Consider the following 5350-nt stretch of genomic DNA (forward strand, 5'->3'; position numbering starts at 1 on the left):
CTGAAGAAATCATGAAGAAGCAATATCTTGAAAAGGAAGAACAATATCAGGTTGAGGTAAATATATTAAAAGGTAAATTAGAAGAAAAGGATAAACTGTTACGATTTCAAGATAGTACTAAGATTTTGGATAATATTCTTAGTAGTCAAAGGTCTCCTACCATCAAAACTGGTCTTGGTTTTCATGAATCTGTTGAAGGTGAATCTAGCTCACAAGATGAGGCAAGGAACTCTAATGCAAAATCTGAAATGCTCAACAAGGAGATGAGAGGTCAACCCCATCAACAACCAAGGAAAGAAAGTCTTCAAAGAAAATCTTTTACTCCTAACTATGGAAGTGATAGTCGGTTATTTCCTCTGATGAATAATGTTGAATGTTTTATATGTCATAATTTTGGACATGTTGCAGCAAGATGCAGAAGTAGAATGGTTCAAGACCATCACACAGAAAGATCATCAGCTTCCAGGTACTTTAAGGGATATTGTTTTTCTTGCAATATGTTTGGTCACAAATCCATTGACTGCTATAGAAGGAATATGAAAAATGTAAGATATTATGCATGTAACGAGTTTGGACATATAGCAAAGGAATGCAGGAGCAAAGTTTGGCCACCATACCGAAAGGAGAAAACATCATCACACTCAAGATATGGAAGAAAAAGGAAGTATAGTCAGAAAGATGTGGCATAGCATAGCATACAGACATAACAGAGTCAAGGGGAGTTGAAAGTGTGAAACTTCATAATTTCAATTCTCATACACATTTATTATGAAGAAAATTCGCATATATACGTGAGTTAGAAGCTGCACGATCGCGTATATGGTATTTTGAAGAAAAAGGTAGTGGGACAGACTCAGGAAAAGGGGTCTGATATGGTTCATTCAATTATCAATTATCTTTTCTGTTCTAATTGATGATGATTACAGTCTGATGATGATATGTAGAAGTTATTTTGGGCCTCATAAGTTGTTGATGACTTGATGTATATTTGATTGATGGTAATGCCTTGATGATTCTTACTGATATTTGCAATGATCAAATCTGACAATGAACAGTTGGCACAGGTTCAGGGGGAGCATATGTTTCTAATAATGCATTGTTGGCATTATATTAGAATACCTTGGTACATTATGATACTTATATTGCTTGCTCCACATAGTTGTTTGATTCAGGTGACTCTCTTGATGATGTACATATACAGGTTGTTGACCTTGATGCTACTGACAGATATTTATGGTGCAGATCATATATGGTGTATGATAGTTACTGATGACTATCATGGTCTTGTTTATATTGTTAATCCTTAGTATAAATGTCATGTATATAATTTGATGTAAAGGTCATGTAAAGATCTATGATGTAACCCCACTATGCATGGGAAGGATGATGTAATAATTCCTATATTTCAATCATGTATAATCTATTGGTATATCCCCACTTGGTTGGGTGGATGAGTTAAAATTGATGTATCCCCACTTGGTTGGGAGATTGATGTATGTATGAGTCATTGGTGATAGGAAGGTCATACTCACATAGTTGAGTTATAGAGTCATGTTATTCTTTTGGAAAATATTTTTCCAAACTCTGCATGTGCTCAGGGGGAGCATGGATGGTTTAGTGCATCTTAGCATGTACAAAGGGGGAGCTTAATCAGAGAATTCAGCATGTACTCAGGGGGAGCATGGACATCATAATGTATATCAAAGGGGGAGAATATCTTGATCCACCCTTTTCCCTTGCTGTCAAAGGGGAAGAGTGTCTTGGTGTTGTTGTTGCGATCAAGTCCAAAGGGGGAGATTATTGGCATTATGATGCAGGTGTTGTCCTTGATGGCAACTCACATAGATGGCAGTTCACAGTGCAACAAGTTAACAGCAAAGGATTATAGATCAGACTGCATAGATTGAAGAAATAAAGTGGTTTAAGAAGTATACGCTGGTTCACTTTGTCAAAGCAGCATATACACGTGGGTCCATAGAACAAAAAGTGTATATGTATACATGCACTCTCACAAGAGGAAAAGCGCGTACAAGTTGGAAAAATGAGGAAATTCATGAGGAGACAATACCAGGGGTCAATACCTTGGTATTTGTTGAAAATAGAAACAAGAAATGCTAAATATAGAAGTGATAAATTTAGCACTGCTATAAATAGAATTTCGGGATACCTTCTTATTTTAGTTAGTCCTTGAACTAAAATAGAGAAGTAAAAATTCGAATTTGATCTTAGCAACTATTTGTAAAATAATTAATTAGTTCATCTTGAGTTACTTAGTTGTAGAAAATCAAACATGAAGTCTATGTGGGGACATGCAACAGTTTCTCCATTGATTGAGGAATTTATCCATCAGTTAAAGAGATAAGGATGAGTTGTAATATTGAGCTGTAATTAGTTGGCTCAGTTAACTGAGTCAAGTCCAGTTAGATTAGTTCAAATAGTTTGTTGAACTAATTGTGAGTTTAGTTAGTTAATTCATGCATGCATGTAACTGCTGCACTTTAGATAACTGAATATTCTCTCATAAATAACTCATGCATGTCAGTTCAGACAGAGACCCATTTGAGATCAAATGGAGGGACATTTTACTATCAATTGCAGGAATAATTCATTGTGAATATCTCTTGCATGCAGAAGGAATTCATTCCTTGGAGATTGCGCATTAACTTCTTCAGTTTAGTGAGTGTTTGATGAGGCCAATCACACAGGTGGCATCATTAGACCGCAAGAAAAACTGTGCAAGGAAAGAGGAGGCTTGGAGGGCTGAGGGATGGCATATCTTGTGTCTACTCAGTCTATGAGTTGTATTATTTGATTGCATAGAGAGCAGGATAGCTTGAGAGTTGATTCTTTTTGTAACTTGAACATATTTCCACTTGTATGATAAAACAGAGATTGGGGTTTTAGGCTGAGGCTTTCCTCGGGTTATTCTTCTGCGTTCATGTGTGATTGATTTCTCATTCTTAGTTATATGTGTTCTAATTGATCTTGCTCATATTCAATTAAGCTTCCGCAAAGTTTATTGTAGAAGTGGATCTTGTATTTTTCTTTAGTATATTGCATAATATGTTGATCTACAGTGGGAATTTCTACATGGTATCGGAGCAAAGGTGATCAAAGCGAAGAACGGTATACAAGAAGGGAGAAGTTTCAAGTTTCAAGTTCCTGAATATAGAAATCGAGTTCTTATCACATCTCAATTTCACCAATGGCGTTCAACGGTTTAAGACTCGAGTATGCCCTTGATGGCAACTTGAATTATATAGCCTGGAAGGATCGCATGGAAGCATTATTAGAGGATAACGGTCTAAAGAAATTCATTGATCAAGATGACCCCAAGCCGACTGACACTACAGAATTGGCCAAATGGAAGAAATGTGTGGCTAGAGCAAGGAGAATCCTCTTGGAGGGAGTTCGAGACCACATTGTCTCGAGTCTCCATGGGAAGGAGACATCATTTTTGATGTGGACAACATTGAAAGATCTATATCAGAACAGCAGCGATCAGAGGAATTTGGCGCTGAAAGACAAGCTTCAGAAAATCAAGTGTGAAAAGGGCGACACGATCTCTACATATCTGAACAAGCTCACCACCTGCAGGGATGAGCTTGGAAGTGTAGGGATCACAACTTTTGATGATGACATGGTGAGTCATGCACTCCTCGGCCTTCCTAAGAGCTGGTATAGCTACCAAGACTTGATTAATGGAAGAGAAAAATTTCCAGATTGGGAATGACTTTGGTCGGATCTGATACAGGAGGAGATAAGAAGAAGCACCATAGATGGATCCTCATCAAAGCAAGATGATGAGGAAAATATAGCCTTTGAAAGTAAGGCGAGGAAAGTGAAAGGGAAGGCGTCCCATCCCAAATCCAGTTCTTCCCATGGTGGGAAGAAGTTTCACAAATCGAAAGTGTGATGCTTTCATTGTCATGAAGTGGGCCATTATGCTACAAATTGTCCACAGAAGAAATCCAAGAAGGGGTCCTCGAAGGGATCTGATGGTGAGGCACTGGCCTCATAGTTTGAGTTGGATTTCTATCTTATCGCATGCATGGTTTCATCCATGGTGGGATGTGTGTGGTACTTGGACAGTGGAGCTTCATTCCACATGTCAGGTGACAAGAATCTTTTTAGTACCTTGGAGAAGAAGGATCTCCAGATGCAGATTGAGTTGGGCGATGATGGAAAGTATTGTGTTTCAGGTGAAGGTACGGTAGTGTTTCAGAGGGAGCATGGAGCTCCCCTCACCCTAACTGATGTAAATTATGTACCAAGTCTGAAGAAGAAACTTGTGTATGTCGCTATGCTAGAAGATAAAGGCTATGATGTAGTCTTTAGTAAAGGAAAGGTATTCCTGAGGCATATCGGTACTGGACAGACCAAGCGAATATGGATTTGAGTAAAGAATCTCTACAAGCTAGAGGTAGACGATTGTGCTGCATTAAGTTCCAAAGATGAGATGGTGCAAAGCCAAGATGTTGGCGAGTTATGGCATAGAAGACTAGGCCACTTGCACCGTGGAGCCCTGAAGATCAACCGGACTTCCCAAGGGAAAACTGGAGCAGACGAATACATGCAAAGATTGTACCTTGGGTAAGTATGTGAAATCTTCCTTTCCGGATTGAGGCAGTAGAGCTGGAGCAATCCTGGAGAGAGTTCACTCAGATGTTTGTGGACCATTCTATATAGCCTCCACCACTAAACAAAGGTACTATGTTATTTTTACTGATGATTATTCTCGTAGATGTTGGATCTACTTTATGCAAAAGTGTTACAGGGAAAAGTGTCTACTCAGAACTGCTTATCCCACTAAGGTGTGATAGCTGCCTTAGAAACAAACAAAGTAAAGCTACTTTCATTTTTCCTTTATGAAGTATAGATAGAGAAGAACAAAGAAGACCAACCTCTGTCTTGCGCTAATCTCCTGGTTCGATTCCTCTCTTCCTTGATAGTCTTTCGCTACTTGTTCCCTTGCACGCCTAGCTTCACAGAGTACCTGTAAGATCACAGTAGCATAGCACTATACAAGAACATGGATCTATAATCATAAACAATCTAGGATCAGATGTAAATTGACCATACAAATGCAGAAAATATAAATGACATAAGAGTATGGAGGAAAACTTGAATAGCTTTTATTGATAAACAAGAAAGAGCCAAGGGGAGTTACAACCAGTTGTTCTGACCCAGCATCATCCTCTCAGCAAGGAAGCCCCTCTTTACCTCATACAAAGCTTAGATCACCCAACAATCTGATGTTTGTCTCAAGAAACCAACAACAATTCCTTACAATATGCAAAATTCCAGCATCTGGATCTCTGGGATGAGGGATCCATATATAGATATCTGT

Source organism: Pinus tabuliformis, chromosome 1_2 (assembly GCF_031772625.1).
Source record: "Pinus tabuliformis cultivar Carrire ecotype Pingquan chromosome 1_2, CPIR1, whole genome shotgun sequence".
NCBI classification, from domain to species: Eukaryota; Viridiplantae; Streptophyta; class Pinopsida; order Pinales; family Pinaceae; genus Pinus; species Pinus tabuliformis.